The sequence below is a fragment of the Felis catus genome, chromosome D4 (assembly GCF_018350175.1).
Source record: "Felis catus isolate Fca126 chromosome D4, F.catus_Fca126_mat1.0, whole genome shotgun sequence".
NCBI lineage: Eukaryota > Metazoa > Chordata > Mammalia > Carnivora > Felidae > Felis > Felis catus.
Genome location: NC_058380.1, coordinates 71,814,568 through 71,826,219, shown reverse-complemented (window position 1 = coordinate 71,826,219; position 11,652 = coordinate 71,814,568). Strand labels below are relative to the sequence as shown.

At 39.0% G+C, this 11,652-nt stretch overlaps 1 non-coding gene across 1 annotated transcript; it reads left to right on the top strand.

Annotated features, from left to right (window-relative positions):
• The first annotated feature begins 7,299 nt into the window (after positions 1 to 7,299).
• TRNAM-CAU lies at positions 7,300 to 7,372 on the top strand. Its single transcript has one exon. It is a non-coding gene; the product is annotated as a tRNA-Met (tRNA).
• The last annotated feature ends 4,280 nt before the right edge of the window (positions 7,373 to 11,652 follow it).

The window sequence follows — 11,652 nt, the reverse complement described above, 5'->3', positions numbered from 1 at the left end:
TCCTGCGAGACAAAGTACCAGAGACATCACTACAAGCATGAAACCTACAGACATCACAATGACTCTAAACCCATATCTTTCTATAATAACACTGAACGTAAATGGACTAAATGCGTCAACCAAAAGACACAGGGTATCAGAATGGATAAAAAAACAAGACCCATCTATTTGCTGTCTATAAGAGACTCATTTTAGACCTGAGGACACCTTCGGATTGAAAGTGAGGGGATGGAGAACTGTTTATCATGCTACTGGAAGTCAAAAGAAAGCTGGAGTAGCCATACTTATATCAGACAAACTAGACTTTAAATTAAAGGCTGTAATTGCGGCGCCTGGGTGGCTCAGTCAGTTGAGCCACTGACTTTGGCTCAGGTCATGATCTCACAGTTTGTGAGTTCAAGCCTCACATCAGGCTCTATGCTGACCGCTCAGAGCCTGGAGCCTGCTTCAGATTCTGTGTCTCCCTCTCTCTCTGCCCCTCCCCCACTCATGCTCTGTCTCTCTCTGTCTCAGAAATAAAACATTTAAAAAAAATTAATTAATTAATTAATTAATTAAAGGCTGTAGCAAGAGATGAAGAAGGGCATTATATAATAATTACAGGGTCTAGCCATCAAGAAGAAATAACAATTATAAATGTCTATGCACCGAATACAGAAGCCCCCAAATATATAAAACAATTACTCACAAACATAAGCAACCTTATTGATAAGAATGTGGTAATTGCAGGGGACCTGAACACCCCGCTCACAGCAATGGATAGATCATCTAGACACATGGTCAATAAAGAAACAAGGTCCCTGAATGATACATTGGATCAGATGGACTTGACAGATATATTTAGAACTCTGCATCCCAGAGCAACAGAATATACTTTCTTCTCGAGTGCACATGGAATATTTTCCAAGATAGATCACATATTGGGTCACAAAACAGCCCTTCATAAGTATAGAAGAATTGAGATCATACCATGCATACTTTCAGACCACAATGCTATGAAACTTGAAATCAACCACAGGGAAAAGTCTGGAAAACCTCCAAAAGCATGGAGGTTAAAGAACACCCTACTAAAGAATGAATGGGTCAACCAGGCAATTAGAGAAGAAATTAAAAAATATATGGAAACAAACGAAAATGAAAATACAACAATCCAAACACTTTGGGATGCAGTGAAGGCAGTCCTGAGAGGAAAATATATTGCAATCCAGGCCTATCTCAAGAAACAAGAAAAATCCCAAATACAAAATCTAACAGCACACCTAAAGGAAATAGAAGCAGAACAGCAAAGACACCCCAAACCCAGCAGAAGAAGAGAAATAATAAAGATCAGAGCAGAAATAAACAATATAGAGTCTAAAAAAACTGTAGAGCAGATCAATGAAACCAAGAGTTGGCTTTTTGAAAAAATAAACAAAACTGATAAACCTTTAGTCATGCTTCTCAAAAAGAAAAGGGAGATGACCCAAATAGATAAAATCATGAATGAAAATGGAATTATTACAACCAATCCCTCCGAAACACAAGCAATTATCAGGGAATACTATGAAAAATTATATGCCAACAAACTGGACAACCTGGAAGAAATGGACAAATTCCTAAACACCCACACACTTCCAAAACTCAAACAGGAGGACATAGAAAGCTTGAACAGACCCATAACCAGCGAAGAAATTGAATCAGTTATCAAAAATCTCCCAACAAATAAGAGTCCAGGACCAGATGGCTTCCCTGGGGTATTCTACCAGACAATTAAAGCAGAGATAATAACTATTCTTCTCAAGCTATTCCAAAAAATAGAAAAGGAAGAAAAACTTCCAGACTCATTCTATGAAGCCAGTATTACTTTGATTCCTAAACCAGACAGAGACCCAGTAAAAAAAGAGAACTACAGGCCAATATCCCTGATGAATATGGATGCAAAAATTCTCAATAAGATACTAGCAAATCGAATTCAACAGCGTATAAAAAGAATTATTCACCATGATCAAGTGGGATTCATTCCTGGGATGCAGGGCTGGTTCAACATTCGCAAATCAATCAATGTGATACATCACATTAATGAAAGAAGAGATAAGAACCATATGATCCTGTCAATCGATGCAGAAAAAGCATTTGACAAAATTCAGCATCCTTTCTTAATAAAAACCCTCGAGAAAGTTGGGGTAGAAGGAACATACTTAAACATCATAAAAGCCATTTATGAAAAGCCCACAACTAATATCATCCTCAATGAGGAAAAACTGAGAGCTTTCCCCCTGAGATCAGGAACACGACAGGGATGTCCACTCTCACCGCTGTTGTTTAACATAGTGTTGGAAGTGCTAGCATCAGCAATGAGACAACAAAAGGAAATCAAAGGCATCAAAATTGGCAAAGATGAAGTCAAGCTTTCGCTTTTTGCAGATGACATGATATTATACATGGAAAATCTGATAGACTCCACCAAAAGTCTGCTAGAACTGCTACATGAATTTAGCAAAGTCGCAGGATACAAAATCAATGTACAGAAATTAGTTGCATTCTTATACACTAATAATGAAGCAACAGAAAGACAAATAAAGAAACTGATCCCATTCACAATTGCACCAAGAAGCATAAAATACCTAGGAATAAATCTAACCAAAGATGTAAAAGATCTGTATGCTGAAAACTATAGAAAGCTTATGAGGGAAATTGAAGAAGATATAAAGAAATGGAAAAACATTCCGTGCTCATGGGTTGGAAGAATAAATATTGTTAAAATGTCAATACTACCCAAAGCTATCTACACATTCAATGCAATCCCAATCAAAATTGCACTGGCATTCTTCTCAAAGCTAGAACAAGCAATCCTAAAATTTGTATGGAACCACAAAAGGCCCCGAATAGCCAAAGTAATTTTGAAGAAGAAGACCAAAGCAGGAGGCATCACAATCCCAGACTTTCGCCTCTACTACAAAGCTGTAATCATTAAGACAGCAAGGTATTGGCATAAAAACAGACACATAGACCAATGGAATAGAATAGAAATCCCAGAACTAGACCCACAAAAGTATGGCCAACTCATCTTTGACAAAGCAGGAAAGAATATCCAATGGAAAAAAGATAGTCTCTTTAACAAATGGTGCTGGGAGAACTGGACAGCAACATGTAGAAGAATGAAACTAGACCACTTTCTTACACCATTCACAAAAATTAACTCAAAATGGATAAAGGACTTGAATGTGAGACAGGAAACCATCAAAACACTAGAGGAGAAAGCAGGAAAAGACCTCTCTGACCTCAGCCACAGCAATTTCTTACTTGACACATCCCCAAAGGCAAGGGAATTAAAAGCAAAAATGAACTATTGGTATCTCATGAAGATAAAAAGCTTCTGCACTGCAAAGGAAATAATCAACAAAACTAAAAGGCAACTGATGGAATGGGAAAAGATATTTGACATTTGGCAAATGACATATCGGACAAAGGGCTAGTATCCAAAATCTATAAAGAGCTCACCAAACTCCACACCTGAAAAACAAATAATCCAGTGAAGAAATGGGCAGAAAATATGAATAGACACTTCTCTAAAGAAGACATCCAGATGGCCAACAGGCACATGAAAAGATGCTCAACGTCGCTCCTCATCAGGAAAATACAAATCAAAACCACACTCAGATATCACCTCATGCCAGTCAGAGTGGCCAAAATGAACAAATCAGGAGACTATAGATGCTGGAGAGGATGTGGAGAAACAAGAACCCTCTTGCATTGTTGGTGGGAATGCAAACTGGTGCGGCTGCTCTGGGAAACAGTGTGGAGGTTCCTCAAAAAATTAAAAATAGACCTACCCTATGACCCAGCAGTAGCACTGCTAGGAATTTACCCTGATGCATAGGGGCACTTGTACCCCAATGTTTATAGCAGCACTCTCAAGAATAGCCAAATTGTGGAAAAAGCCTAAATGTCCATCAACTGATGAATGGATAAAGAAATTGTGGTTTATATACACAATGGAGTACTATGTGGCAATGAGAAAGAATGAAATATGGCCCTTTGTAGCAAGGTGGATGGAACTGGAGAGTGTTATGCTAAGTGAAATAAGCCATACAGAGAAAGACAGATAGCATATGTTTTCACTCTTATGTGGATCCTGAGAAACTTAACAGAAACCCATGGGGGAGGGGAAGGAAAAAAAAAGAAAAAAAAAAAGAGGTTAGAGTGGGAGAGAGAGCCAAAGCATAAGAGACTCTTAAAAACTGAGAACAAACTGAGGGTTGATGGGGGGTGGGAGGGAGGGGAGGGTAGGTGATGGGCATTGAAGAGGGCATCTTTTGGGATGAGCACTGGGTGTTGTATGGAAAGTAATTTGACAATAAATTTCATATAATAAAAAATAAAAAATAAAATAAAAAAAGATGTGGTTTATATATACAATGGAATACTACTCGTCAATGAGAAAGAATGAACTCTTGCCATTTGCAACAATGTATATGGAACTGGAGGGTATTATTTCTAAGTGAAATGTCAGAGAAAAGACAGATATCCTATGTTTTATTCATATGTGGAATTTGAGAAACTTAACAGAAGACCGTGGGGGAAGGAAAGGGGAAGAAATAGTTTCAAACAGAGAGGCAAACTATAAGAGACTCTTAAATACAGAGAACAAGCTGGGGGCTAACTTTGGGGGGGGGTGATAGGCATTGAAGAGGGCACTTGTTGGGATGAGCACTGGGTGTTTATTGTATGTAAGTGATGAATCGTGGAAATCTACTCCTGAAGCCAAGAGCACACTGTTTATGCTGTGTGTTAGCTAACTTGAAAATAAATTATATTAAAAAAAAAAGATCCCAGGGTTGTGTGATTGAACCCCACGTTGGGCTCCCCACTGAGTGTGGAGTCTGCTTAAGATTCTTTGTCTCTCTGCCCCTCTCCTCCTCTTGTGCTCTCAATCTATCTCTTTCTCTAAAATAATTTTTTTTTAATTTAAAAAGAAGAAAGAAATACTAGATACCAAAGGCTCCTAGTTGGTGCTGCACCAGCCACACGTCATAGTTCTGTGTGGGAAGAGGCATAATTGTTATCTCTCCAAACATAGTGTCTTATGTTTATTAAGGGATTCTTTCACTTATGAGACTAATATTACTATCCAGTTTTCTAATAATTTCACAAGCCTTATCTCACTGGACCAATGCAATGGAAGTTGTAGAAAAGAAAGGGAAGACAGGTCTGTCTGTTTTTAAAGTGCATTGCCATAGAAAGCCATCAAGTAATTTCCACGAAACAGATAACGGCTTTTGCTTTTTATGCTCTACACATCTGTATTATCTGAATTATTTGCCCAGATACATACTCTTATTATTTATGTGATTGTATTGTTTTAAGTGGAGTGTTCCCTCAGCTCGCTAGATCAGAGCTCTTTGAAACCTAACATCAGAACACTGAATTGAGTAAGATTTTGTCCTAAAGCAAAGTAAGGGAAAATCTTCCTTAATCCTTTAAGACATATTCTAACTAACTCTGTGTGATGATGTAACAGCCTTGATTGAGCTGAATCATCATGACACTCACTTCATTCATAAGCCTGAGTCACAATGACTGACTGAGAAAGAGATTCTGGTTGGCCCAGAGTGGTCACTTCTTATCCATACCTTCCATTTAATGTCAAGAAAGTAAGTGTTCAAGGCAGACTTTGTTCCTGGCACTTTTTTTCTATAACTCTTATTTGCTTTACAAAGACTTTTCATACTTGTGATTTTATCAGCTTTTCCAATATTCAATATCAGAGAGTGTCTTTCTCATTTTTGAACTCTGATGTACCTTACCTGAAACATGCTTTGTTCACAATAGGTACTCAAGAAGTAATTTTTTTTTTAATTTGAGCATACTTGACATACTGTGTTACATTGTACAACTTAGTGATTTGACACCCTTATACATTATGCTGTGTTCACTACAGGTATAGCTACCTCTGTCCCATTACATCACTATTACAATATGATTGACTCTATTCCTTATGCTGTGCTTTTTATTCCCATGACTTATTCATTCCATAACTGGAGGCTTATATCTCCCACTCTCCTTCACCCATTTTGCCCAATCCTCGCCTCCCTCCCTTCTAGCAACCATTGATTTGTTCTCTGTATTTATAGTTCTGATTCTGCTTTTTGTTTATTCAATTTTTTTAGATTCCATTTGTGAGTGGAAGGAATCATATGGTATTTGTCTTTCTCGGTCTGACTTATTTCACTTAGCATAATACCCTCTAGGTCTATCCTTGCTGTCTCAAATGACACAATCACATCCCTTTTTATGGCTGTGTAATATTCTGGTGTGTGTGTGTGTGTGTGTGTGTGTGTGTGTGTGCGCGCACGCGCGCACATGTGTGCTGTTTTCCTTGTACATTCATCTGTTGATGGACACTTAGGTTGCTTTTATGTCTTGGTTATAAATAATGCTGCAGTAATGTAGGGGTGCATCTGTCTTTTCAAGTTTGTGTTTTTATTTTCATTAATGCCCAATAGTGGAATCATTGGATCATATAATATTGCTATTTTTAATTTTTTGAGGAACCTCCATACTGTTTTCCACAGTGGCTGCACCAGTTTACATTCTTACCAACAGTGCATGAGGGTTCCTTTTTCTCCACATCCTCATCAACACTTGTTGTTTCTTGTTTTTTTTTTCCTTGTCTTTTATTTTATCCATTCTAAAAGGTGTCAATAAGTATTTTTTAATGGCTTAAAAAAAACAAGATAGAGAAGAGGGGAGGGAAATGAAGGTGTTTTGGAGGCTTGCCACTTGCTGGTACTTTATATCCCATGTCACAATCTTTTCAACAATCTTGTTTAATAATGTAGTGAGCACTGCAGATATTTCCCCAAAATCTAGTCCTTGCATGCTGGGTAAGCTTTGGAAATTCTCACCCCTAACCCACAGGCAGAAGGGGCTTCTTGACCAATAGTCATGATTGTCCTCTCTTTATCTAGAAGAAAGATAGCCTTGATAAATTCTCACGACAGGAGCATGGTGGTACAGGCTTATCTTGTTCCATTCCCCAGATGTAAGGCTGCATTCAGTGGTTCCAGAAACCAAAATCACAATGGCTTGAAAACCTTTTTATTTATTTATTTTTTTCATATAACAAGGAGTCCAAGGTAGAAAGTCCAGAGCTTCTGCAACTGCTCAGGAAAACAGACACCTTTTCTCTTCTTCTACTGCTGTCTGTAGTGAAAGGCTTTCTTCCATAGTCACAAAATGTTTGTTGTACCACTGGGCAGTATCTCCACATCCCAAGCAGGAAGAATGACCAAGGACAAAAGATGCATATCTGGGGGCACCTGGCTGGCTCAGCTGGTAGAGCATGTGACTCATGATCTCAGGGTTGTGAGTTCAAGCCCCACATTGGGCTTAGAGCTTACTTAAAAAAAAATCATGTCTATTAAGTTTGTCCCTTTTCATCTTAATCAGGAAAACAATAACTTTCCTAAAAGCCCTACCCATTAGGTATTAGAGTTCTGTTTCTATCTTACTGACTAGAACTGTGTCAAAACCCCAGCTGCAGGGGAATCTGGAAAGCAGAGTTCTTTAACTGGGCACACTGCTACCCTGAACAAAATTAGGATATGTTTGTAGGAAAAATGAGGGGTAAGTGGATATTGGACAGGCAATACCAAGCATGAAATATTTTTCTAAGTGTTTATATCTGGCTCTTTGCCATTAATTGTACATGCTTGCCACTTTGGTTACTTTGCAATGTTTCTGTTGGGTAATAGAGAAAACCATAAACTCTCTGCATCCCAAATCAGAAAGGATATGTTGCAATTGGATGTCACAATATGGGCCAAATATTTTAGAGGAAAAAGAGGGACATAGGTTGTCTTGTGTCTGTGGAGCTGGACTGTGGGAAAAGCTTTCTGTCACCCTGCTAAGAAGAGAGGTATCCTAATTTCTTCACTGTTCATATTTGATTTTGGACCTCAGGGCCAGAGGGTTGAGTTCTTCATACTCATCATAATTTACAGTGTATCATCACCACTGGTCTGTCCAAAATTCTGTCTCTCTCATTAATTTATGTACTTAAAAAAAGACCCATCCTCTACTCTTCTCCTCCTTCTACTATAGACAATTAGAGTGGTGTGTTTATTTATTTATTTAAAAAAAATTTTTTTTTCAACGTTTATTTATTTTTGGGACAGAGAGAGACAGAGCACGAACAGGGGAGGGGCAGAGAGAGAGGGAGACACAGAATCGGAAACAGGCTCCAGGCTCTGAGCCATCAGCCCAGAGCCCGACGCGGGGCTCGAACTCACAGACCGTGAGATCGTGACCTGGCTGAAGTCGGACGCTTAACCGACTGCGCCACCCAGGCGCCCCTAGAGTGGTGTGTTTAATGTATAGTTTGTCTTTTTTTGTAAATGTTCTTGCATAATGCATATTGGAGGTTATACTTGTATTTATTTTTTATTTTTTTAAGATTTTGTTTTTAAGTAATCTCCACACTCAATGTGGGACTCAAATTCATAACCCCAAGGTCAAGAGTTGCATGTTCCATAGACTGAGCCAACCAGGCACCCCTCTGGGCATATACTTTTAATTTGTAGAAATGATATTGAGTTATATGCCCCACTGTGTTGGGGCATATGATGTTCTTTTCTTAGGCAGCATTGGGTTTTTAGGATCCATCCAAGTTGCTTTATGTACGTCTAACCCAGTGCTTCTGATTGCTGCAGTATACCTCACAGTGTGCATCCATCTACTTTTCATACATACATTTTGTTATGAGCTGAACTGTGTTCCCCCAAAATTCATATATTGAAGCCCAACCCCAGTACCTGAGAATAAATCGTATTTGGAGATAGAACCTTTAAAGAGGTAATTAAAGTTCAATGAAGTCATAAATGAGTGAGCTTTAATCTACATGATTGTATTTGGAGACAGGACCTTCAAAGAGATGAGTAAATTCAACTGAGACTCTTAGGTGGGGCTCTACTCCAATATGACCTGTGTTCTTAAAGAAGAGAGACACAGCAGGGATGTGTGTACACAGAGAAAAACTATGTGAGGACACAGAAAGAAGGTGGCCATCAGCAAGCCACGAAGCATGGGCTCAGGAGAAACCAAACTTGCCAACACTTTGATCTTGGACTTTCAGCCTCCATAACCATGAAAAACTAAATTTCTGTTGTTTGAGCCACCCAACCTATGGTATTTTGTTATGGCAGTTCTAGAAATCCAACATACTTTCTCAGAGACACCCAGATTTCTTTCAATTCTTCTGTTGAAAGCCTTCGAAGCCAACAAACAAGGTTTCCTACAAAACTGACAATACTGTACCGCTAACGTCTGATTATTACTTAATGCCATTTTATGTTGAAAACTGAGAAGGCTTTCTCTTGGAGTTCTGAATCTTTCAGTGCCTTGTTAATTGAAAGCCTGGCAAAAGGAAAAGAGGAATCCTATCCCTGATGACATATGATAGGTTTGGGTAACCCAGGCCCAAGCTTTTCAGTCTTTAATTGGCCAGAGATTGGTTTAGAGACATTTCAGTCAATGAGAGGTAGAGGACTCTGGCTAGGAATTTTGTGACATGGTATTTTTCTTTCCTTTAGGTTAGTGGAGCTGCTGCAGCCATTCTGTTACCATAAGGGAAGCAAGCTTTAGGATTATGCTGATGCCACATAAAGCTGTAGGTAAGGATGAAATATGCCAGGTCTTGATTCAGACCAACCCTGAAGCCCATTCTACTTCTGCACTTTTCAGTCGCATGAGCCATATTTTTTAAGCCAATGTGAGTCCTCTGTAACTTGGAAGAAAAAATATTCTAAATGATACTACAGGTAGGTACAAGGGTACAAATGTGAATAAAATCAGATCTCAGCCGTTTGTGGGCATAAATTCATTTGCACTGATCAGTTTGGCAAAAAGTGAATACAACAATAACACCAGTCCTGATTATTGGCTTTAGGTAACAGAAGCTCACATACATTGATGGTAGGAATGTAAATTGCTGGGGCATCTCGGTGGCGACTCTTGATTTTGGCTGAGCTCATGATCTCACAGTCATGAGATCAAAGTCTCATGATCTCACAGTCATGCAGATCAGCCCGAGTTGGGCTCTGCACTGAGGGCATGGGGCCTGCTTGGGATTTTCTCTCTCCTCGCTCTCTGCCCCTCCCCCAAGCTCATGCGCACATGCTCTCTCAAAAATAAATAAATAAACATTTTTTTTAAAAGAGAGAAATGTAAATTGCTATTTATTTTTGGAAAACAAGGTTATTAGGCTTAACCTTTTGAAATTGTGATTTCTTTAGGTCACAGTGGTTGAGTATCAATAGTTTCATGTGATTCAACTCAATATATTAAAAACACATATTCTTTGGAGTGCCTGGGTGGCTCAGTTGGTTGAGCTTCTGACTTCACCTCAGGTCATGATCTCATGGTTCATGAGTTCGAGCCCCGCATCTGGCTGTGGGCTGACAGCTCAGAGCCTGGAGCCTGCTTCAGATTCTGTCTCCCTCTCTCTCTGCCCCTCCTCTGCTTGTGCTCTCTCTCTCAAAAATAAATAAAAACATTTTTAAAAAATTTAAAAACACATATTCTTTGACCTAACAATCTCAGTTTTGGGAAACTAGCCTATAAGAATAAAATCATTATAATATAAAGCTCTTCCTAGGTAGGCATTTATTGCAACACTGTTGATAGTGACAAAGCAAAGCAAGATTAGAAACCATCTCAAAAAGAAAAAAAATCTCAACATTGAGGAATAAAGTATCATACACCCAAAGTATGAAATATTATCTAAGAATTATTTCAGTAATGAGTTATATCTGTATCTCTTTACTTGGACACAGGTCCCTGATGTTAAATCAGAAAAAAAAGAAAAAAAGATGCAGAAGGAAAAAAAAGAAAAAGGAAAAAAGATACAGAGTACCATGTTGACAATGATCCCAGTGATGTCAAAACAGGGGGAAAAGTCTTCTCTATGTATATGTCTGCCTGGCTGCAGAGAAGGGAGTGAAAGGTAAATACTGCACTGGTAACATGAGTTAGCTTAGTGAGAGGGTAATGGAGGAAATTAAGGGGTAGTTTTAAAATTCCTTAAACATCTTTGCATTGTTTCACTATTTACATGACATGGCTGGCAAGAATTGGGCTAGAAGATGGGGATACATGATTGAATCAGACACAATGTGGGGCTCCTGGGACTGACTTAGGGTCAACGGGGAAGTCCAAAGATTTTGTTACTGGGAGCTAGGTTTATTGCGTTTACCACACAGATGTGTGGTAATCTCTAAGCACTTGAGCTTTAAGAACTCATTTTGTTCTTTAAAAAGACACGTAAGGGGTGCGTGGGTGGCTCCATCTGTTGAGCTCTTGACCCTTGATTCCCCCTTAGGTAAGAGCCCAGGATCACGTGATCCAGCCCCTGCTCAGCACGGAGCCTGCTTGGGATCCTTTCCCCCACTGGTGAGCTCTCTCTCTAGAAGAAAAAAGAAACCGGGGAGAGAAGATATTTAATGTTCATAAAGCACTATTTTTCTTTTAATGTCTTACTTATTTTTTTAAACACCCAACATGGGGCTGGAACTCAGACCCAAGATCAAAAGTCGCAGGCTTTGCGGGGTGGGCAGCTAGGGGGAGCCCCCATAAAGCACTATCTTATCCCCATTTTGCAGAGGGGTGAATCTA